Source organism: Mastigoproctus giganteus, chromosome 7, assembly GCF_048544385.1.
Source record: "Mastigoproctus giganteus isolate SK-2022 chromosome 7, ASM4854438v1, whole genome shotgun sequence".
Taxonomy (NCBI): Eukaryota; Metazoa; Arthropoda; class Arachnida; order Uropygi; family Thelyphonidae; genus Mastigoproctus; species Mastigoproctus giganteus.
The window spans coordinates 176,519,730-176,546,043 of record NC_143581.1 but is presented as its reverse complement, the minus strand read 5'-3'; the positions used below and the strand labels follow the sequence as shown (position 1 = coordinate 176,546,043).

The window sequence follows — 26,314 nt, the reverse complement described above, 5'->3', positions numbered from 1 at the left end:
TAATTAAAGTTTGAAAAAAAATAATTTTTAAAGTTTGTACATAATTTAAATTTTCACTACTTAAATATTGTTAATGTAAAAAAAACAAAAAAAAAAAAAAAAAAACCCTTTACACTTTATACATTTCACTCTGGAATAGGATTATTTAACTAAAAAAATTAAAAGGTTTAGGGGCTGCATTTTTGTTGTTACATCTTCAATAGACACACCTAATTGCAGCCCTTCAAATAACTGTAATCATAACTCACTAGCAGTTGAAAAAATCATAATGCAGATAAAAGGTGAAATGAAAAAAATATATATAAAGCTAAAGAAATACAGAAAAATTAAATGCAAATAAGAGTTAGTAATTCTGCCAATAAACTAATAAAAGTCTATTTCAAATTTGGAAATTGGATATAAAAAATATAGCCCACTGGCAGTGACATCCAAGTACAGGATATTGCCAACCTGTAGCACATTTTCATCCTCTCCCATAGAGACATTTTTTTAATTTTCAGTAGATAAAGCACAAAAAATTTACATAGGAAAGCATTGAGTTACTCCAGAGTTAGCAGAACAGTTTTTCAATGAAACCACACAGAAATACAAAAAAAAAAAAAAAAAAAAAACTTTCGAGCCCTTTTAATTAAAAAGATAAGAATTCATCAGTACATCTGCTAATTTTGACCCTTTTTTTGGCTCTTTTGTTCTTCAGAAGCTTTTTCCTTGAATTTTCTATTAAAAATTTGAGAAATATCCATTATATAGGGTTAAAATTACCCCACATGCCTTATGAGTTTTGGTACAAGCCAATGAAAATAACTATCAATGTCAGATTTAGTCTGGAGCCTTGGCACACATAAATATAAGAAAATTATATTGTTCTAAAACAAAGACATAATTAAAATAAGTTACTTGACACTGCACAATACATTGCTGTTATATATTTACATAAACAAAATTAGCAGTAAATGAAAAGCAATTGAGTTAAAAAAAAAAACTTTACCCCTTATAGTAATTGTGTTGGTTTGGGTGAGAGACCTCCAACACTAGTTTTGGAGTAACTGCACCACTGAATGCATCCCCTACATGCTCACTGAATGCAGCCATTATCTTTCTCAGTTTTTTTGATCTTTGGTACACCTTGAAGTTGAAGAGTAACAATCCACGATGCAATCACATTGTGCTTTAACATGTAATTTTCTTATTCTTTCTGGTGGTTTATTTCCAAACTTCCTTGGAATCTAAGTGTGCTTCTTGTGCTATATGGGATGATATTCTGTCTGCTGCTTGTTGATTAGATTCTTAATTTCAACCATTGAAACCAAACACATGCTAAACAGAAGGTTTAGCGTGTGTTCGGAGAACTGATAACTGAAACAGAGAACTGATAAGTACTCTTAATAGCATATTAGTAATCTAGGTATGCTCTAATTTCAATACTTTGCTTTGTTGAAAGTGAAGTATTAAAACTAGAAACCATTTAATTTAGGAAACATTACAATCATAATTTTTAATAATTTTATCTGATAGCCATACATTACAGGCAATTTTTCTTGCTCTTCTTTAGTAGCTTATTTATTAATGAAATATATGATTAAAATCAGTGGACTTAAGTTTAAGGAAGGCTTATTCATTTTATTTAAATAAAAAGTCTGTTTTGTTTTACATAAAATACTTAACCTTTGTGGACTTGGCACCTTTTACCAAGACATTTAATGTGTGTGGCTGTTTTACTGTCAGTAAACTTGAAAAGGTTTACATTCTTGAGGCAGTGAATAGTTATAAAGTGCCATAACCATGAGGGTGAATCTGTACCCAAACACCAATTAAAAGTAAACAGAATCCCTGGCCCCATAATTCACTTTAAGGGATCCTATATTTTTTAATTCATCCAGAGATCCATTCATTCCTTGTTACATTGCTGATTGTATCACAGCAGAGAACATGCGTAACTACAAAAGTGCATTTATCCTTCTCTTTAAATGGGGTGAAAGTTTTAAAGAGTCAAACTTTTATGTAATATCACCACAAAGTTGTAAGTACTTGATGATCAGCTGACAACTATAACAAAAAATTTGCACTGAAATTAGTGCAAATTTGTATTGAAAATGTCTATAGAAATGTTGGATATTAATTGCTCATTTTGATAACTACAGCTTAAAAATGTTATCTAGAAATTTAGTTAACTGCTGACTTGCAAAAATAGAATACAGAAGTCCTATCCAAAGATATGATTTCTAAATAACATGGGGAAATGGTGTAATATTTAAACAGAAACCTTTGACAAAAATCCCATGTAATGCACTTTTCACAAACAGTTTACAGTATATCAGTTTGTTTGTTTTTTCCAGCTTAAAAAAAAAAAAAAAAAAAAAAAAAAGAGAGAGAGTATAACTTGAACATTTCCCCAAGAATGTGGATCCAAGGGAAATTACAAAAGCATGTAAAGTATATAGAAAAATGTGTCCATACATTTCTACAAGAATTAATGTTAATTGGTAGTGGTTTTTCAGATATATTTTTTGGTTTTTGTTGCATATTTTCACTGGAACAGAAATTTATTTGTTGTGGGGATGGGAGAGGGTAAAAAATATACCATTCAGATTGCTGGATTGCTCAAATTTCACTATGGCTTTTACTTACAGCTATAATGAAAATTGGCTTTTTATGCATATCATTAGCATATGTTAGAATATTTTGTCGATTTTTGTGCACTTTTTAACCAATCACGGAAACGACGCAGTACAGGTATACACGGAGACACAAGATGCACCCAAGGGAGGCCGTAGCAAAGTGACGTGTGTCATTAATCAGTTACCACCAAATACCGTCCGAGCACACCTCCCTCACCTAAGTGAACAGGAGGAGATTCAGCTCTTCGTTGCCATGCCAACCGTAGCTAGCCGTCACTCATTGGGAGCGACTTGAGTTTCTTGTAGCCTTGGGGGGTTATCATATGATCACGGTCTTCATCCAATCATTGAGAGCGAATATGTTTACAATAAACAATTGTTTACTGCGCCCGTGCTGCTTTTGCTGAAAACCCCGTGCACGCGTATGCGGGTGACGAGGGTGAGGGCACGCCATGTTGTGTAAAATTGTTTGGGTTGTCTGTGATGTGACGCTACGTCAGCTGACACGGAAGTAAACCTTCAGGTTTGATTGCTCCGAAAGGGTTGAAAACCTGTCGGCTCGATTATTCTTTTGAAGATATGCGTTTTGTGAGTAACAAAATAGGTTTCTGAAATTATACTGAATGTTAAAATCGAATAATTGAGGTGAAGGACGCAAGACTTAAGAAAAGCAACTAGCGGCAAAAACCTGACCGACAATAGTTCTCCATTTAACGCTTCCCCGCGCCACCTGCCAGTGACCGTCGCTCCTCATTAGGCCTAAGCCTTAAGGAAAACGAAGCGGGGGGGCCCACATTAAGTAACAAGCATCGACTTATTGACGATCAGAGAAGGGCTCTTATTTCAGGTAGGAATTCTGACATAACACTTAACATATTATTCCTTCACAGCACTTGATCAGCATGCTCCTACTTTGCAATGATTGGAAATCTGGCGCCAGACTTGGAGCCAACGGGCGAAAGGAAGTATTTTTACTATGGCGGTTGCGCGAGCACCCGTAGGGCAATCCCCATGATGACGCCGTGAACAGCGAATGAGAGCACAGATAAGCTAAATCTGGGAACTACGGCAGACACGACAGTTTTACTCCGTAGACGGAGTCAGTAACCGTATTCCCGCCTCTTTGACGTAGAACATTCAGTAGTAGTACTACAAGAGCTGTTACTATCTCTTTTGCAGTGTACGCAAAACTGGTAGTACATATAAGCACAAATTTTTTTATTTTAAAACCAATTGCCCTCTAAAATAGTTCTTTAAAGAAATTTCGCCAAGCGAAAAGTAAGGAGTATGATATGAAGTGTGAGTTGGAAACCTGAACATTGTTTTCAAAATGAGAATGGTTTACCTTCATATTTAACCATAGCTTTTATCCTGTTAAAATCTTACTGTGCTGTAAATGAAATTGTGTTTTGGATATATATGCCCATTTTATAATAAACGTGAATTTCGACTTATAATGTGACCTATAAGGTTATTGTAGGAACTTTGTCTACAGTCATCAATTTTACATTGTGGAAATACACTTGATACAGGATATCCGGAAATTCTTGTTACTCCTATGTAAATGTCATTCCAGTGTTCTGTACTTATGGTAATGAAAATATATAGTACTAAACGTGAAAAATATTTTGTTGTATACATAATTTGATAACATGGTACTAGCGTATAGATACAGTACTTATAAACAAGTTTATCATGTATCCAGTGGTGCAAACCATCGCTCTAAGAAATGGTTGCTTTTATCACACCTCAACTTTCTGAAGTACACAAAAACAAAACGTTAATTATAAACAAACTAAAACGGTGTAAATAAGCAAAAACAAAATGTTAATTGGTGTTATATAGTTAAATCGGACGTAATTACAACACTGGAGTTGTAATTTACATAAGTGTAAAAAGAATTTCAGAACACCCTGTAGAAAGGTATTCTCTCATCATTTATAATCTCCGTATGATTCTTTCTCAGTTTTTTTTTTTTTTTTTTTTTTCCCTATCCCTGAATTCAAGTCTTTGTTTTAAAGAATATTAAATCAGATTAATAAGTGTTTTTGAACTAAGACGAAAATTTTAGATTTTTGTCAAATATTGTCAGATATCCCTCATATAAAGGTAGTGCGATTACTATAATTACACTGCAACGACATTGTACAGAACCCGGTTATATATATTTAAATAAAACTAAGAATAATATATTTGTGATATATTATGGATACAACATTCTAGAGATTTTCATATCAGCCACGCATATGTATTTATCAGTTACATTGGCTAGTATATAAAGTTATGTTTATCATATAGGCTATTTGTACTCTGTGCAGTAGTGGTAGCTATCAAAATATATTCTTTATTTTGACTGCAGTAATCTTTCTTTAGACTGCAAATATGTATTTAATTTTCGAGATTTAGGCAGGAAACATTGTAGTTGTATTTAATTGTTAAAATTGTTCACTTCTCACTAAAACAACTCAACTTTTAATAAGCTAAATCTGGATAAATAAGTAATTCCAACAGAAAGCAAGTATATGTATTATAGCTTATTTTAAACATCAAAATACCCACATCCTCCAATGCTAGGTTCAAAGAGAGAGAGAAAGAAAAAAAACTTGATTAATATGTCAGAATAGTGGCTCTGATTCTCAGTCACCCCATCTAAAGAAAAATCCTGGGTGCACACCCTCGAATATCAGTGGGGAAAAATAATTTATTTTATAATTATTGAAACAGTAATTTATTGGAAATTTCATATTTTACCTGGCTAAAATTTTATAGCATTAAATTTAATGATTGTTGTTGTTCTGCATGATTATTAAATTTTTTTCCATGGAATGTTTAACATTGGCATGAATTAAAATCATTTCAGCCCTATTATATATAGCCTCTATATAGAGACAGTAGCTATCTGAAATATATCAGACCAGAGACATCTTAAAACATGGGCACCAATAGCTAGCTTAGACCCCTGGACAAATAGCTTCAACAAGGTGTGCCTTTTCTCCTCTCGTTCTGTTACACATATGGCAGATCCCCCCCAAACACACAAGATATCTATGCTTTGCATACTGGCTCATCTGCCACCCCATACTTCTGCCTATAACCAAAACTTGGTTAATACCAAGTAGCATACTTACTTTTACCTTATCTGTCTTACTGAACAGTTTAAAAAGTTAAATAATATTTATAATGATATTGAATGCATGGGAAATATGTAAGTAAAAAAGGCCACAAATATATATACAGATACTGTACTTGATTCACTCTTGTCCCCCCCCCCCACAATTTCTGCTGAGATGAAAAGTAAATGTTGGCAACTCTGAATAAAAACATGAAGCCATATATTTATGTCACTTTTTTTTTTTTTTTTTTTCTGTTGTGCTTTGCCATCTTTAATAATAAGAGGCTGTTGGCCAGCATTGTGCCATGTTGAACATGTATTTTATGTAAAATATTGTTTCAGATGTTAATATCTATAGACAATAAAATTATTATTTTGTTATCCTTTGAGGGTCACTGACTTACTGATAAAACGTTTTGAATAAATACAGATTCGGTGAGCTGTATTCCTCAAATAAATAATATGCTTTTTACACTAATCAGGAACAGCTAGGGTTTTACAAATTGGATCTGCCAGTTATTTGCAAAATTCACAAATTTGCAATATAAAATCAGCTTTTTTGAAATTAGATTTAAACAAAATAAATTAATCTTTAATTTCAGAACAAGATATATATAAAAGCACTTCCAGACAGTTATCTTTGCATAATAACCAATAAAATAATTATGTAGCTTGGATTATAAATTTTAAAAGTCTCACAGCTGGCATTTTGTTGTTTGATTTGACTTAGTTTGTTTCTTCAGCATGTAAAAAATTTGACCTTCAGGTTACCAAAAATATTTTATATGAAAAGGGGGGTTCTTAAGTCACTGTAGTTTGAGCACTGTTGGTAGGTAGTAAAGGAATTATTTCTGTTTTCTCTATAAAGCGTTTAGGGCTGAAGCCTCAAGCTATAGAAAAGTCTAGACTATGTATAAGTATAGTGCGAAAGCATCAATAATACATAGCCAAATCTGAATTAACAGAATGTTAGCAAAACGGCATCGTTTTAAGTTATATCTCATATTGTGAATACTTTCACAATGAGTTGCCATGATATTGCACTACTTCGAATAAGTAACGCTTCATCTGAGGAGAAAACTAATGTTACTTATTCTCAGATGGGTCATTGCATCACTCGGTACCTACCTATCCACTGAAGAAGGGCCAAATAGCCCTGAAACGGTGCCGTCTGGATGGTGGTATCCATCTGAGAATAAGTAACATTAGTCTTCAGGTGAAGCATTACTTATTCGAAGTAGTGCAATATCATCGCAACTCGTTGTGAAGGTATTCACAATATGAGATATAACTTAAAACGATGCCGTTTTGCTAACATTCTGTTAAATTAGATTTGGCTATGTATTATTGATGCTTTCACACTATACTTATACATAGTTCTGTTTTCTCTTATTGAAATTGAGGACAGTTGTACTGAAGACAACAACTCTATACTGAAATTGACTGGAAGAATTACTAACTGCTGTATTTTATTTGCCTCATAGAAGCTAAACCTGAATCGGAAAATAGCATAAAATCAGGATTGTTAGAGGTGGGGAGGGTAAATAGTTAAGCCATTCCCTTGCCTTCTTAATTTATTTTTATCAGTGTTTGACTGTTTTTTTGGAGACTGCCTTTTATGGAGAGGCCTCCGTAGTTGAGTGGTCAGGAGCGGTGGTGTAGTAGCACACACTCCTTGAGTAGACCGGAGTTCAAGCCCCTGACTACTAAATACGGTCAATCTGCCAACCCGCACTGGGGCCAGCATGGCAGGTTGTGGTCCATTTCCCTCAACATGAATTGTTGAGTAGGCTTCCAGCCTGCAGTGGGTTGATAATTGACTGCAGTTTACCTTTTTTTTTTACCTTTTAAGGAAATTAATCCAAGATCTTTTATCCCGAAGCCAAAAAAAGGCCAAATTATTTTAAGCAGGTATTTCATTTATTAATAATTCATCTCTACAATATTTTTTGATAACTGCTTATGTAATAAAAAAATTAAGTCCTGCATATGCTTGTTATGTATTTAGGGAAAAGATTTTAGAACCATTCCTAGAACCTAATTATTCAATAAAAGTTAAAACTTACCCTTTCCTTGAATAAATAATCTTGATTGACACCAAATATTTCTTGTAAACTTCAATGTTATTGTGAAACTTTGCCTTTTAATCATTGTTTTTGCTATCTAAGCCAGTATAAACAACATGTTTTTGTTGAGATCTCCTTTAATAAAGATTTATATTAGATAATTTTATTTTAATATTGTTTTTTTTTTTTTTTTAAGTTCTGTTAACCTTTTTGGCCTTATTTCAATGTTAATGTTATAGCAGTTCTGTAGGTTCCAGAATGTTTCAGAAGTGTGGGCAAAAAATTCAGGATGTATTTTAGTGTCCAAAAGAAGGAGGGAAAAAAAAAAAAAGAGTTATATAAAGGTGCCTAAATCGGAACTATGGAGCTGTTTTGAATTTTAAAAAATAGCTATGGAGTTTTGAATGGTAAAAAATAATGAATGTCAAGTAATAAAAAATAAATCATATTAAGCAGATCTGCATCAGTGGCACATCACTTGGTGCCGTTTGATATGTATCTGCGGCACTTAACATCTTCAACCACTCCAATACTTTTTTCCAGTTAATTATGTGGAGAAATTTTGTTTATTCTCTTATTTGCTCCACTTTGTCAATCTGCACCCAAAAAAGACTTCTTTCATTGTGCAGCATGAAGACAATGATGCTAGGTCAATTTTCATACTATCTTTTGATAAGATGTTTGGATTTTCTTCCCCACCCCACTTTGTGAATAAATTTGTAACTTTGGCCTAAACAAGGGGCTTAAAAAAAAAAAAAAAAAGGAAATGTTAATGATAAATCTGTTTGGTGAAAAACATTAAGCAGCTACTCATAATGAATCAATGTGAAATATGAATAACACTAAATGTCTTCAACTGGATTGAAGACACAGCCAACACATTGATGCATTCAGACATTTTCCAATCTAGTGCACTATCCTAACATAATTGATCCCACTATTTCCTAACAGAGTGCATCTCCCACTAATCTCCAGTGTCTTTTATAAGGTATAATGGGTCCATGACTTCAAACTGCTTTCTCCACATTTTAGTTCTACAGAAATTATCATCATTAGCCATATGGCACAAGGAAGCCTGAAGCTTTTGCTGCACCAGCCAAAAAAAAAAAAAATATATATATATATATATATATTTCTGAATTACCCAGAGAGAGAACAAGAGTCAGAGGTAGAAGGGAATCACTAAGGAAGAGAAGAATGATGATATCCAGCTTAGGATCCTGGTTGTGCCAAACCCATACTCACCAGATGTGAGCCCCTTAGAATGGGATTCCCACTCCTTCAAATTTCAATAATTTCTGGCCGATGACAATTATTTTCATTTTACATGCAGAGACTAATGCTGTGCAGGAAGATCATCTGCTAGTCTCCCATACATGTGTATTTGCTCAGACTTGCCAGTATAAATCTTGTGAGTCTGCTGTTCAGCAGCAGTAGTACACTAGAAGTTCTGTAGGTTCCAATTCACACCTCAGATGTGAGTTGTGGATTGAAACCTACAGAATTTCAAAGTGGTATGGTGGCTAGATGCCACATCAGTAAATCTTTCTCTGTGTGCAGCTGCAGCTTCCCAAAATTTACTGTTGGATGTTATTCAAAGGTAGAAGACCATGGGTAATTCTGTGACAAAAAAAAAAAAAAGGAGAGAGATCTGGATGGCTTTACAAACTCACAGAACATGTTTAATCAACTATAATGAGTGTCATGCACATCTGCTGAAAACATTACAGATCAGGTTGAAGAGGCCACAGAAACACTGACCAGTACTGTAGGGCTATCTGTAGGGCATCTTCACCTAATTATAGACCTGCTAGTTTAACTTCTGTTCTGGGGGAAATAATGGAGTTACTGGTTAAAGAAGCATTGCAGGATCATCTAGACAAGACTGCAGTAATAATTCAGATATGACATGGGTTTGTTAAAGGGAAATCTTATCTGACCAATTTGATTGGATACTATGATGCGGTCACAAAGGAACTGGATACAAAAAATAATTTTCATATCATATACTTAGATTTCTGGTTCAGGAAAGTTTTTGATGCTGTTACATGTGAAAGGCCAACTGTGCTAGCCAGGTGGGTAAAGTGCCTGCCTGGCAACCCAAAGGTCGCGGGTTCGAATCCTGCCTCGGGCTTGGATCACAGTAAAATTCAAAAACCTTGGGAGGTGCATTATGGCCATAGAAGCTGATGTGCCAACAACTAATAAAAAAAAAAAAAAAAAAAAAAAAACACGTGGAAGACTATACAAATTGGAGCAGTATGGCATTAAGGGCAAGTTGCTACAATGGATAAAAGGATGGTTGAGTGGGAGAAGGCAGAGTGCGCTAATCAATGGGCACTGCTCTTCGTGGACAAATGTTATTAGTGGAGGCCCCCCCTGGTTCGGTGTCGGGCCCATTGTTGTTTTGTATATTTATCAATGATATTGATCATGACAATGATCAGGTTTAATGTTCAAGTTTGAAAATGATACAAAGGTTGGCAGGGTTGTTAATGACAGTGTGCTACTGAAACAGGATCTAGAAAAGTTGGGCAGATTGGCTGAGAAGTGGCAACTGAAGTTTAACATTGACAAATGCAAAGTACTGTATAGGTAGCAGTAACCCCAGAGAAGTGTACCAACTGTGTTATATTACACTCAGGGTAGTGGAGAATGAAAAAGACCTGGGTGTAATTGTACAGTCAGATATGAAGTTTTCTGACAGTGCAGAGAGGCTGCTAGGGGCCTTGCCAATGATATACAAGAATTTTGCTAGCAGGAATAAGGGGGTGATTATCCCAGGTCAGGCCACACCTTGAGTACTGCCTACAGGTCCAGAGGCCTCATATTAGGAAGGATGTTTAGTTGCTATAATAAGTACAGAGAAGGGGAACAAAGGAGTGCTCATACCAGGAAAAGCTTAAGTTCTGCATATTGCAATATCTGGAGACTAGGCACCTGCAAAGTGATCTGATTGATGTGTGCAAGGCCTTAGATGGTTTGAGCAGACTCAATGCTTGTGGGATTCTTCCTCTTACTCAGCTTACAAACCTGAGGGGCCATAAACTCAAATTGAGGAAAGATAGTTATAGACTAGATGTACGGAAATTTGCCTTTATAGCCAGTGGTTACTTGGTTGCTGGAACAAACTTCTATCTGTCATTGTAGAAGTCGATAGCTTAAATAATTTCAAGGAAGAACTGGAAAAACTTTTGGAGCAAATGGATGGGTCAAATGAGAAGTGGGTTTTTTTTGGCTGCTGCTGTTGTAAGCTTGCTTTCTTGTATCATATGCTAATGCTAAGCCCACTATCACAGTCACCAATGCGGAATGCCCTTTGGAGTGGTGTTTCTGATGTTTATGGACTTAGAAACAGTGTCAGAAGCTGCTGTGAAGTAACAAATCTCTAAATGATGTTTCACTCTGATCAATGTATGGAATGTGCCCAGAGCATGCTTCCTATAGGGAAAAATCAGCTCTGCTAATTTTTCTTATATTCCTATATAACCTTTACATAAGTTGTCTTCTACTGCACTTATTATAGGAGTAGTTTCCTGTGGCTTTTCCTCTTTTTTTTTTTTTTTTTTTTTTTGGTAAGTGGATCTTATACTAGTCAGTCATCTCTTTAGAGATTGAATCCTCCTATTGAAAAATCATAATAAAAGAAAAAAAGACCTTTCAAAGTAGGTTTGTCATATTGCAATACCAGAGAAACTCACAATAAAGATTAGGCCTAGATCAGGAAGATCATTCAAAAGTGATTTGTTTCATGAAAAAAGCTTTTAAAAACACTGTGAAAAGACTTGTATATCAATCCAGCTGAACTATCATTAATTTTACCATTGAGATTAAAGTGTTTTCAAGTTCTAGTCGCCGACCGGGCTAGCCAGGTGGGTAAAGTGCCTGCCTGGCAACCCAAAGGTCGCGGGTTCGAATCCTGCCTCAGGCTTGGATCAAAGTAAAAACTTTGGGAGGTGCACTATGGCCACAGAAGCCGATGCGCCAACAACTACCAAAAAAAAAAAAAAGTTCTAGTCCAGTGGAATAGACACCACTGGTAATAAATGGAAAATATATAATAGAAAACAAATATACCTAATACAAAAAAAATTATATATATATAATTTCCTCTGAAATGACCTTGCAACCACAAGTAAAAATAAATTTTTTTTCAGTGAACTTTACCGTCTTTTGATGAGTTCCAAATACTATCATATACATAACATATTACTTTCTGAGTGCCTGGTTTTCTTTTGTGAGATGATGTTCTGGGAGATTTAGAGTGAACTGAGGAAGATAACATACACATACTACATTTACTTTGAAATAACCACCTGCACTTCAGTAACAGAACTGTTTGTTATTGATGTGCAGTTTGTAAATTGCATTAAACACTGTGGAGGTGAAGCATTTAATGTAATTTCAAAATTGTAATACCTTCATGAAAAGCATTCTTTTCCTTCAAAATCTATTGAAAATTTTGAAGTAAAAACTAGTTTTACTGCATCAGGGTTTCTATATATAAAAAGTTCTTAACAGATGAAGAAATTGTAATCAATTTAAGCAAGGTCTGGAGAATATGGCAGATGAGGCAAAATATCCACTACCAATTTATAATGTGCCATATCATTGCAACACATGGTTCAGCATACCATGCAAAAGCATTACAATATTGACTTAAATGACCCAACTTTAACAGTATTACTTGAAGGTAACAAAAATTTTCACATTCCATTGTGTGAGCAAAGTAGAACCTTTGATGGGACAAAATGTAAAACTAAATTCAAATTACAGGGAAAGGAGTTTCGATTGGATTGTAGAAAGTTTTCTTTAAGCTAGTGAATTGTTAATTAGAACCTCAACCACCCACAGAATTATCTCTAGTTGGAATCCAGAGTAAAATCATGAGTAGTTGACATGGAAAATCTTAGCAAAATTCAAATTCAGCTGGATAGTTATCTTATATGAAGGGGGAAACACATGGGTAATTTATTTTTTATTTATTTTATTTTATTTTTGGCTGGTAGTGCAAAAGCATAGGACTTCCATACATTATATGGTGTTAGTATTATTAGTGGAAAGTGATGCAAGAAATCAAGCTTATAAAGTATCAGCCAAAACAAAAATTCCACATCACCTGTCCATCCTCTCTAATTAGGGCTTACAATACCGGGATCCCTGTAATTTTTTTCTGGTATTCAAATCCCGGTATTGATACAAAAATACCGGTTTTTCAGTACTAATTCAAAAAATAATTATCCATGATTTATGCGCATAAAGATTATAAAATCTACAACAATAAATCATTAATACTGCCAAATTTGCAAATGAGGGATTGTTATATGCAGTACAAATGCAACGGAAACCTGAAAACATCATGAAACTGTAAGACATAAAATCTTACAAATATATCTCTCTTAGTAAGTATAGTGTGTATGTGGAAGTAAAGCTCTTAAGGAATAAAATCAGACTGAAATATCTGTGGAAATATATTCATTAGTGGCAGTAGGCCTGGTAGTGCAATTAAGAAATATGGTGAACAATGGTGTGGAAGGGTTAAAATTAAAAGCTTCTGAACAAAAGTTCAATCTCTCTATTACACTGCTACTTGAGGATGCGACACTTAGTGCATTTTGGGAAAGGGTGTCAGTATGGAGCAGTTCAAAGGTATTTGTGAACAGGTGATCTTGAGGTAAAAGATGAATTTCGTTGTGTGGGGAAAATATTCTTTTCCCACCAGAGGAAGAAGGGTGAGTTTAAAGAATAACACTGTGATTGGGTCAGGTTTAAATTAGATAGGGGAAGATACGTAAAAACTGGCCTCTGTAGCCGAGTGGGCAGGAGTGCTACTGCACTCCCGCTCTCTTTGAGTAGATCGGGGTTCAAGCCCCTGATTGCTGAATATGGTCAATCTGCCAACCCGCACTGGACCAGCGTGGTAGATTATGGTCCATTTCCCTCAGCATGAATTGTTGAGGAGGCCTCCATCCTGCAGTGAGTTGATAATGGCTGCACTTTACTTTTTTTTTTACGTAAATACGTGCAAACACCAGAGGGGTTTGCACGTATTTACCCCCTGTATATTGTATTGCACGTATTTACCTCTCTGAGGTTTGCACATAAGCTCGCTTATAAAAAAGTAGTACAAGGGGCGATTGTAACTTGTAATCAATTCAATAAATAAATAAATGAGAAGGAAATAAATAAGGTGCTCACACTGAAAGAGGGTTTTGTGGTTGTTGTTCGGAGGGGTTGCAGACTTCCAGTAGTAGTTCTGGGAGTGTCCAGCTATATAGTGTAGGGTTCTGTCAGGCATGTTCCTGTGCTAGAAGTTAATCCGGAAGTTGAATAACAAGCCAGTCAGATAGTGCCCTGGCTTCTACTACTGCTGTGGTAATTTTATTCAGTATTAACAGAGAACTGTTCTTGAAATCCCGAAATAAGATAATACTGGAAGAGCTATACGCCAGAAATGCAGAGTTCAACTAAGAAGAGAGAGAGAGACATCACCACATTCCATGGAGGGAACCTGCACAAAGGAATCCCACCATGAAAGAGGAGGATAAGTCCTCTGAACTGTGTAGTTTTGGAAATGGTACTTAGATAAAGTGGGAGATTATTTTAGAGTAAGGTTGAAGTTGAAGAAACACGAGAAATAAGGAAATGTTTAGTATTGAGTTGGTTTATTGGTTGAAGTTATAAAGAAAATTGATATTGCTAAATTAAGAGAGATTACATGGAATTGTTAGCATTAAGTTTAGTGACTTATGGATTGCTGTTGTGAAAAAAATTGATATTGGTGATTAAGAGAAATATGAGGAAGTGATTAAGATTGAATTAGTGTTTGAAGCTGCAGAGAGAGTTGAGATTGTTAATTGAGAGAAAATAGCATGTATTAACAGATTAAATGAGAAAAATTAATAGATTAGATGTAAATGAACATCAGTTATGTTTTGTGAGTAGATTTGTATGACAAATGACTTTTGTTTTATATTTGTGTCATTGCTCTGAAGAAACTGACAGCTCACATATAATATATATGTATACGATATATAATATATATACTCGTGTGGGGGAGGGAATATCCCTCAGCTCCTGGAAATTCTCATTTATTAACGCAGTCAGGTAGCTTGAGGGGAGCTGCTGTACAAAAATCTTAACAATGGCCACTGAAGGCGATACTAAGGTACAGGGAAATAAAAATTAATAAATAGCCCCCCATACATACAACTTAGATTTGGTTTCCAAACCATGCTTAACTGTCAGATCCTTTCTTTCGTTAATACGGATATGGTGCCATAAAAAGTCAAAAAGAAAATATTTTTTATTTTTGATAAAAAGGAAATAAGATTTTTTGAAGGTGGGGGAATAAGGGGGGGGGGGTTAAACTGCAACTCATTTACGACCATCTCGGTACAAAACACCAACAATCGCAGAATCCAAAAGGATATTTTCTGCTGCTAATTAAATATGTACCAAAATTAGATCCAGTTTAAATGATAACACTACAGTATTGGGTTTCTTAAGAACTCACTTTATTCGGACAGGTACTGCGGATGCTTATTTTTTTGTTTTTAGAATAACTGTATGTTTAATAATTTTTGCTAGAATATTTATTATTGTAATAAAAGTTTGATTTAAAACATGATTTCAAGTAATTACTTGTTTTTTCCTTACTTTATTGCACCTAATTGTCATCAAAATTTATTGTGAAAAATTTTTTTTTTTAATGCCAGTATCCCGGTTTTATAAATTAAAAATACCAGTATTGTGAGCCCTACCTCCAATAATTTGTCTAGTTCTTCCTTGGATTTATTCTGACTACCCATTTCTACAACAACCGATGAGAGTTTGCCCCAACAATCAACCACCCACTGGCTGAAGGGGGGGAAAAAATCTTGTTTATACTCCGGCACGACCACCAAGTCAGTGGAGTTTACAATAAATCATCAATACAAATATTAAAACGTTAATCATATTTAGCAGTCATAGGCTTGAACCCCAGTCCACTCAAAGAGCACATGCTACTGCACTCTCACTCCTGCCACTCGTCTATATCAGGCCTCTTCACATCTATCCTGCACCCATCCTTCCTCAATTTAAATTTATGCCCCTCGTGTGTAGTTTGAACAAGAAGAATGCTATCGGTTGAATGGATTGAGCTTGCTCAATCCATTCAACCTAAATGCTATTGGTTAGATAACTGCAGTGTCACTTAATGTTGTTTCTTACACTGGACATACTGTAATTTGGTGAAACTGCAATAAGATATGCTAGCCTCCTCCCTGTTAAAACTGACATAATGAGTAGAACTAACAACATGAATCTGATTGGTTCAATGTATACAAAGTGTGATCAAAAAATTCAGGGACTGACTTTATAGCTTGAAAGTGCAGCATGGTAGTGAATTGCAACATGTTTAGTAACTCAACTAGACATAGTGATGCATGAATCACCTGTTTATCTGAATTAGTGTGCATCGAATAGAAGGTAAGTGTTTTGATGCATTTTAAAATGGATAATTTTACTGAGCAGTGATTTTTTTTTTTTTTTTTTTTTTTTGAAATCGTATATTTATGACCTGATGGGGAATGATCGATGTTTATCTATCTGCAAAGTTGCCTACGATATTTTGTATCGGACATATCAGTCACTTTTAATACAAAATTTGGAACTGTGATATGTTTCAATTAAGTTTTGTGCTTCACATCCTCACTAGTGATCGCTGAGAAGGGTAAGTTTGCATGTCAGGATTCGGGAATGGATTGAGATTGAGCAATTCTAAAAGAACACTTACAATCAAAACAAATTTTTTTTTTATAGTAAGTGGGTTTTTTTTTTTTTTTCCTTTTTTTTAAATAGTGGTAGCCTTCTTACTTAGCCCTGTTTGGGTCTGATGATAGGATTTGGAAAGAATCCTGAAATGTCAACATTGTGCATGTAACTGTTTTTTTCCCCCGCCCAGTATAAGAATGTCTTCATATAGATGTGTTTTATTTTTTACCTTAATAGATATTAACCATGTAGTATTGTTATTTCATTACCATATTTATGCATTATATTCTTTCAAGCTTCATTGTTGTATATTTTAATTTCAAACCAATACTAAAAAATAAAGCGGGGGTGAACTGGCTGTAGTTAGCCCCAGTGGCTCCCAACAGTTTTGGCCTTTTTTCTTTATATTTTTGCCCCAGCAGCAATTGCCATTCAGGCCAGTCAGCTCCTGAATAAAAAATCTATGGTATTCTTTAATATATTAAAAAGCTTTTAAAAATAACATGGAGAATAAAGGTGAGAACAGTGTTTATAATTACAGAATTATTGTCAAAGTTATTTTCTTACTACTTCAATTCATGAAAGCATTAATTTTCTCAAAATCATGTTTTTTGTAAAATCCTGATCATCATTAAATTTCCTTGGTTCTTCTTATTGTCTACCAAAATTGTGTTTCCCTCACCACTAGCTTACTGTCTTCTCTTTTCAGCAGTTTTAGCTTCCATAAATTTTTATTGAATTGTTTATCACTGGTCTTAAATAACATTACATAAAAATAATTTGCAGATTGGGTTATTTTAAAGTTTACATCAGGCTTGCTAAGGTCATGAGGCATTTCATCTATAAATTGTTTATACTATCCTACCAAAAGTCAGAGATCACCCTTCTGATTGCAAAAAATGTGTATAAATGTAAAATATACAAATAATTTGGCCTGTAAAGAATATCAGCAGTTAGTCATAATTCATTTCAAATATGTATGGCAAACATTGAGAACATAGAAATAGCCAAGAGTTTTAATGGGCAATGATAGTTGGATGTCATGTGGAGAAAATTTGTGTGCCTGATATTGTACAGAAATTAGTATTAGCCTATAGTGCAAGGAAATCACAGATGCTTTTGTTGGACCAACGAACAAATAATAATATAAAATAGGATAGTTACCTGTTTTTGTTTCCTCACATCATTAACTATCCAGCTGACTTTTCAATTTACCCAGGCTATCAGCCTCAGCTTACTCATGGAAGTAATTTATTCTAGTAATTAAAACTCGCTGTCTAAAAGAAAATTTCTTATAATCCAGCTTAACCTCTTTTCCTGCGATTTGAATTTCTAAGTTTAGTAAATTTCACCTTCAATTTACATAGTGTATTCTCTCCACTTATAGCAGTTAACCGCCGACCGGGCTAGCTGGGTGGGTAAAGTGCCTGCCTGGCAACCCAAAGGTAGCGGATTCGAATCCCGCCTCGGGCTTGGATCAGAGTACTGCAAAAATCTTGGAGGTGCATTATGGCCATAGAAACCAATGCGCCAACAGTTAAAAAAAAAAAAAAAAAAAAAAAAAAAACATAGCAGTTAACCTTAGTTGCTTTTTTTTTTGTTGCGTGTACTTTAGTTTTTACTTCATGTAATTGTAAAAAAAGTTATTTTTATACTCCGGCACAACCAGCAGGTCAGTGAAGTTTACAACAGATCAATCAATACAAAAACAACTTTAAAATAATAAAATGAAATGAAAATTGGAAAATACATCAAAACAATCATTAATTAAAACCCATTTCATTCTATTGACTGCTTGTATCAATCAGAAAAATTTATATTAAACTTAAGTTTGAAAAATTTTAATATTTTCTTAATCAGTTAATTTAATTATTTTACTATAATCGGATGTAGCATCCAGTTTTTCAGCCTTTCAATGAAATTTCGTTTTTATTTTATTTTATTATTTATTTTAATTTTAATTTTATTAATTTACAAACTAGAAGTGACTCCATGTTGTAAAAAGGTTTGAATTGCATTAGCTCTTAAAACATTCCTGTTCAGAATGTTTATTTAATTTTGTATGATATAGTCACTCTTGAGGCATTGAAATACTGTATGTAAAAAAAATTGTGTATAACAATGTTGTTATCATTGACCTTGAAATCGTGGAAAGCTAGCAATGTTAAAACTTTTTAGTGCCTTTGTACGAAAAAGAAAATCTCTTTCACCCACCTCTCACTAAGTGAACTGGAGCAAAATAAACACATTAGTATTTCGTACATTTTGTTTCCCCCTCCACTTGGACTAGCGCATAATGGGAAAAGTAACCAATCAATCAGTCCACCTATAAATGTGACATCGCGAGTTCATTCATACTGAGCAAAATATCCAAAAAAATAAAAATAAAATTCAGCTATTATTTATTATTATTTAAAATTGTGTATTAACAAAAAAGAGAGCGTTATCTCTTTAATAATCAGTACTATAACAACAGTATAATGAAGTATGCTGACCTAATAACTGCTATGATGATGAAGAGTATTTAAAAAAAAAAAAGCTGCAGTTCATTTAACTGTAGCATTTGTACTGCAATGTACCATTCAAGTACATAGCAGTATAAATGAAGGTAAGCAAAATTTTCACAAAAAGAGCCATTGTAATACCTCTCCACGCCTGCCAACGCTTCCAGTTTAGTTTTCCCGATAATCGGATGCATCCACCCGTTTTCCAATAAATTTTTCAGCTTTTCGATGAAGTTTTGTTTTCAGATACTCAGATAGGTTTGATTTATTATTATTATTTTTCTAATTATGGACTTACTAAATTTAATGATATATGTTTAAAAAGCTTACATGAGGTGTCTCTGATCGTGTTTACCTAAGTCAGTAGTTTTCAACCGGCGTGCCACGACACCTTAGGCTGCCGCAACAGCATTCCAAGGGTGTCACATAATTTGGGTTTAAGTTACTTAAACTTATTATTTTTTAAATTTTTCTGTGATCTATAATTGTTTATTTAGTACCTCTATATAAAGAATAAATTTATTATATAAGTATATATAATTTGTATTATGAAATGTAATTTTGTTTATAATTTTATTATTATTATAATTATCATATGATGCATATATACAGAGAGAGAAAGAATCAGATCTGATAGGTAGAAAATTGAGTAGGGGTGCCACAAAATAAATTACCGTACTTAAGAGTGCCATTCTTAAAAAAGGGTAGAAAACCACTGGCCTAAGTATGTGTAGCATATAGCGAACATATATTATTTTTGTAATAAAGATTTAACTTTTAATATCTTAATTTTTTTATGATATTAATGATATCATGATATTATGATACTTATGATATGAGTTTTTTTTTTTTTTTTTAATTATCATTAACACTTATGCAGTGCAGTGCACTCATTGTTACCGTTATTTGAGTAGTTGTTTTGCGTTGTGGGTGTTGTTAAATGAAGGTTAGATTAATTTAAAGATGTAATTGTATCCTTTTTTAAGAGTATTTGTTTGTGAAAGAAGATTAGGTTACTAATTTGATAGTTGGATCGCGATGTAGTAGTCAGGAACTCTGCATACCTATGAGGCACATTTATGCAAAGTTTTATCTCCCCCCCCCAAAGAAATAATAAATAATTGTGGATAGTTACTTTAATATATTTCGTAATGATCAACGAACATATAACAAAATACATTTCGGAATTAAAAAAACACACACAAGTATATTCTAACACTAAATGTTGTTTGTTATTTGGTTTTTAGGAACATTAGCAACTAAGGCCATATTGCTCCGGGGATATGCGGTGGTCATTCCCTGACCTTTCCGCATCCTCTAACACTAAAACAACAAAAAATGCCTTTGATAAAAATGTCTATATTTTACGGCTGAAAGTAAATGTTAATTGATAATGTAATAGGCTAGATTCTCATTTTTAATATTTAAAGTTTGTAAACTATTAAACTTTGGATGACACCCCTATGATTAGGCGCCTTTATACGGTGCAGCCATGGTGGTAGTTGTGTATATTTGCATGAGGCGCTAGAATCATCACAAGCTTGGTGCAGTGTAATTTATTATTTTTTTTATGCGACTTGCTCAGTTTTCTTTGCCTTTTAACTCCCCCCTCCCACAAATCCTGAAACAGCTGCACCACAGAATGATACACCGCTGGCTATAATTGTGGAACATAAGTTATGCATTAGCTGATAGACTAAGGCGCATTTAGGGCTAGAGCCTCAAGCTGCGAACAAATTTAGCCCTACCACCATGGCTGCACCGTATAAATGATGCTAAGCACTTTATATACATAGCATTAGCTGATACTATAAATTTTCTATATTAAAAAATAAACGATTTTTTATTATAGCAGATTTAGTGTCATTAAAGAAGCAAGAGTTAGCTTAAACTACTCTTTTTTACGTTAGGGAGAATTTTCTCGTACCTTTGATATGACAGGTCGATAGTTCGAGAGTCTCAGTTATAATGTTCGTCTTATTGGTTTCTACTGATCTTGATTGACGAACAAAAAAAAAAAAAAATTGTCAGTTAAAATGTCAGTACTGCTGCGCAAATTAAACTTTACATGACAAACTTATTTTTTTTTTTTATTTAACTCATTTTAGGTAACCTAACCTTATTTAATAAAATTACTTTTCCTAAATGATTAATTAAAAACTAACTGCGAATTATCCTATTTTCGGTAACCTAACTTTATTAATTAAGTTTAGGTTACTTTTACTTCACTTCGATGTAAAGCGAATGTCATATAGAACTTATTAAATACCCAACCGCGTTACCTCTTGCCGGAATGCATGGAAGCAACAGTTAACGCGGGTCCCGATGCAAGGTGCATGTCGGGGTTCTCCTTGTCTTTGTATATTGCATATGTGTGTGCCTATGCGAAGGTCAAAAAACAACAAGTCAATTCGAACATATACTAAATCTATAAATAATTAATAAAAACATTTTTATTATTATTATTTTTTAGATTTTTTTCCTGATTATTAAAAATGAATTTAATTACTTAAAAACTAATATTAAAGTTTCGGCCGGATCCCTTGAGGAGTTGCAGGCCCGGGTATTGTATACTCCTAATCCTCCCCTCCCCTGCCGGAATGTAGTTCCAGATTCATTCCAGGTAGTAGAGCATTCTGGCTAAAGCCGGATCTCTATTAAACGTCCTTCGTTCTTAAATTTCAAACGAATTGTCTTATATTGTTACATAGACCTCCAATAAGTAGTACGTCCCCTAGAAGAAGTATACCGCTATTGAGTGTCATTACCCAGACGAAGGATCATGTAATGGAGTCCAGAGGAATGGTTGTGTTGGGGAATCCCCTTCTGCTACCGCTGTGTTATAACCATTTAAAAAACGCTTTGGAGCTCCCCTCCGTGTTGGAGCCCGAATGTGTCGCATCCATTCACTTCCGTTTAGTACAACCCTGCCTAGAAGGTACCGTTTTTGTTATAGACAAACGTGATTTTTGTGTAAACTATAAGTTCACCCACAAGAGGCTGAGGGAACTGAAGTCACCCTCCACGAGGACTTTTTATTTTATATCATATAATTGTGTTTGTTGAGCGTTGACGTTTGTAACCCCCGAAACAAAATTTTCTGACCACTAGTATAAATTGTACACACGCATAGCAGAAATTGTCCTATGAAATTCATACAGCCACGGTGGTGTCATTTCTCCATATTGATTATCAGAAGACTATTTTATACAAAGAAAACGAAAAAAAAAAAAAAAACACTAACTGTGCACAGATGACAATGCCGATTAACATGTACGAATATGTTAGGATAGGTAGTCAATAGCAGATGGCTCATAATTATGAGTTGTCCTCTCCTACATCCCTCCCTGTGTTTTGCCTACACGTAATAAGCAATACTTGATCTTTTAGTTATTACAAAACTCAGTTACTACAGGTTTCTTTTGTTATTCTTCAAAACTATGTAGGACATACGATAAAATTTGTGTTCTGATCCGAAATTAAAATAATTTCATTAGGGTTTTTTTTTTTTTTTTTCAGTTTCCTCTTATGTCACCAAAGGGTGGGTTTGTTGACTGGTGTATTTGAAAAAAAAAAAATAATAATAATAATAATAATGATTAATAAATAAAGCAAAAAATACTCAGAATTACTTTAAAATGGTGCACTTAAAGATGGGAATCTTTTTTAATTAACTGGTTCTACTTAACTGTGCAGTTGCACACCAGTGTCTTCTTCAACGGCCTCCGTAGCCGAGTGGGCAGGAGCGGGAGTGCAGTAGCACACGCTCTTTGAGTAGACCGGGGTTCGAGCCCCTGACTGCTGAATACGGTCGATCTGCCAACACGCATTGGACCAGCGTGGCAGATTATGGTCCATTTCCATAATCTGCCACGTATGGCAGGATGGAAGCCTCCTCAACAATTCATGCTGAATTGTTGAGGAGGCTTCCATCCTGCAGTGGGTTGATAATGGCTGCACTTTACTTTACTTTACTTAGTCTTCTTCAAGAGGGATGTTTCCATTTACAATGGGTTTCCTCAGCCTACACCAATGTGCACGGTGAATTCTCAGGTCAGCCTATCTAAAGGGGAGGCGAAGAGGTTTTCTCCGCAACTCCGTTTTTCCTCCAACGTAGATATACTCGGAATATACTGATTTTCATGGTTTTCGTTGCGTGAGCGCTAACCAAAGTGATCCAACCCCTCAGCTGTGCTAATCCAAACAGAGCATGTGGTTAACAATTTAGCATTGCTACACTATTGAATAAGAAAGGGGTGGACGGTATAATGCCATATAAAAATATTTTAGCTACCGTATATATTAGCACTGCACTAAGTTAATTAAAATTCCATCACGAAATTTTAACTAACAGCAGGAAAAAATTGCCATCACATCTTTTAGTTAATGGGATGTGGAATTGTGTTGTAGTGCAGAATCCATTTTTGCTAGTTCGTTTGATGTTTAATGTAGGGGGAAGCAAGTATGCAAAATTGATCCGTTTACAAATAGCGCAGAAGCACAACATGCTTTAGAAATAATCGGAGGAATGTAATTGTCGTCCCTCCTGGATAACCCTTGTTAATTCCTTTCAGTGCGATCGTTCATCGAATAATTTAAATTTATAATTTTTCTTTAACCATATCTACACATTATAATCTTTAAAATCATGTATAACGTATATTGAATAAGTATAGATACCTTCAAAATTTTAATAAAGGTTCTGTCTGCAGCATGTTGTCTCGATAATGTTTGATCTGTCATACGGATAACGGTTGCTACCGTGGGCCCCACCCCTTTTCAACTAGCAACATTAAAATTGTTAGTTTAATATAATATCATACTGTATTATGTAGAATGTTTTTCGTTTATGTATATTTATATTATAAATAGAATTTAGTACTGGTAACATAATCCAAGGAAGCAAAGCTCATACAGCACCAGCCAAAAAAATAAAAATAATTTTCCCATTCCTTCGAATAACTTTCCCAAGCCTTTAAATGTATTAAAACTACCACTTCAACAACACAGTGCGGATGTTTATTCCAACAGTTAATTGCTCCTTGACTGAATGCAAGTTTCCACACGTCTGTTCTGGAACCATCCTTTTTCAATTTAAATTTGTCCCTTTGTGTGTATGTCATCTGAGAAAGAATAATGATGACATCAGCATTTAGTTTACTCAATCCATTTAAGCGTTAAACATTTCTATCAGGTACCTAGTTCCCAAATGTTGCAATTTGCAGAACTGAAGTACTGTATTTCTTAGTTAGGGTACCCTAACTAAGAAATACTTAGTGCCCGTGACTAAACTTGTTTTTCCTTTCTGCACCAATTCCATCTATTAGTAGTGAGTGGAAAGGTTTCCAGACCAGTATTCGGTACTCTAGATGTGGTCCTACTGCTCTCCTGGGTAGCACATTGAAGTTATCACCGTCATCTCCACATCGGTTGGAAAAGACCTAAATTGAATCCCGTCAATGACGCAAGGAATTTTTAGAGATGTTTTTCACGTGACTGAGTCGGTCTAAGGTGAGGGTGGCATAGTTTTTTTCTCTCGGAAACTCGAATTTTTCGTATAACAAATCCACCACAAAACATAGTAGATACATTATAGCCTTAGCAGCTTATGTGCCATTAAGCCTTCATAACAACAGAACATAGGCAATTTAAAGACATATTATATACGGCACAATATGGCCTACGTTGCTGATGCGTCTAAAACCCTACAACAACAGTGTGGTCTTACCGTTGCCTTATAAGGCATTACCTCTTTGTCCCGAGGGGGGGGGTCTGCGCGGATAGCACAGTTGCATCATCACTGTCCTCCCCACACAGAGTGGGAAAGGCCCTGGTTTGAATCCCGTCTTTTTCACTCCGTGACTGAGTTAGTCGGTCTCAGACTAACTCAGTACACATGGGTAGATGAAATAAGTTTCCGCCTGACCCTAATATAATAGGGTTGTTTTTTTTTTTTTTTTTTTTGTGTCCTTGGGGACAAAGTTCAGGTATGTCATTGACAGAACCTCATGGTTTATTCTAACAATCTGTGTATACTGCTGATAGAATTTCATGTCAGACTACAAATTTTCCTCATGAACTACCTTCAGCTTGGTGCTACCCAATTTTATCTAGATCTTGAAATATGTGAACTCTAATTATTCATTAACCACTATATCATCAGCAAAGTTAGATATCAAACTTGAAATACCTACATAAATATATTATTAATAAATACAGTATTAAAAGAACAATAAGGGAGCCAACGGTGACCCCTGGGGTACCACATTCGTTACATTAGTCCTTGAGAAGAAATGGCCATTTATAACCGCCCTTTGAATCCTACCACTTAACCATTCCTTTATCAATAATAAATTACTTCTAATTCCACATTGCTCCACTTTATACGATAATAGCACATATGGTATGATTGTTGTTTTATAAATTGCAGTATCAAAGGCTTAAAAAGTTATTCTTTGCATCCAGTTCCTTTGTAACGATCTCGTAGTAGCTAATTATCTATTATGCAGATCAGGCATTATCTGTCTTTAACAAATCCATGCCATGATTGTCTTATGGTTCCACTCCTCAAATGGTTCCACTCTCAAAGGGACCTTGCATTATCTCTATAACTATTCATTCCATTATTTTCCCTGGCACAAAATTTAAATTTTCAAGTTTGTATTTACCACTTCACCCTTTGAGCCACCCATGTGAATTAGGAGAGACATTTGCGCATTTCAAATCTAAGGAAGCTGTCATTATTATGGCCAACACATACTTCTATAGCCACAGTGGCACAATGTGGTGTAAGTTGCTGATCGCCTAAAACCCGACAATAACAATCTTCTGTTAACATACGCAAAAAATTCCTTTCTTCTTTTGTTGGCATTCTTAGCTAAATAATTCTCATAATCTACCTTAGCTTGCCCTTGAGTTACTTGATTAACAGACTAGTTTGTACTTACTGTAGGATGCCGACCGGGCTAGCCGAGTGGGTAAAGTACCTGCCCGGCAACCCAAAGGTCGCGGGTTCGATTCCCCCCTCGGGCTTGGATCACAGTACTGCAAAAACCTTGGGAGGTGCAATATGGCCACAGAAGCCGATGCGCCAACAAACTACCAAATCAAAAAAAAAAAAAAAACTTACTGTAGGACTTTATCTCCTGACAATTTATTATTCCATGTATTTTACTTCTCTGTCACTGAACTTATCAGTTCATCTGGTATCCATTTTGGTTTAAACTTTGAACAGTTGATATATCTTAGTTGGTATAA

General features: G+C 34.7%; 1 protein-coding gene across 1 annotated transcript in view; it reads left to right on the top strand.

The window, feature by feature from the left end:
- The first annotated feature begins 3,045 nt into the window (after positions 1 to 3,045).
- LOC150083354 (uncharacterized) overlaps positions 3,046 to 26,314 on the top strand; it is a 376,181-nt gene continuing 352,912 nt past the window's right edge. The window contains exon 1 of the mRNA XM_090377987.1: positions 3,046 to 3,465. The gene's annotated coding sequence lies outside the window, so the exon portion shown is untranslated. The remainder of the gene's footprint in view (positions 3,466 to 26,314) is intronic.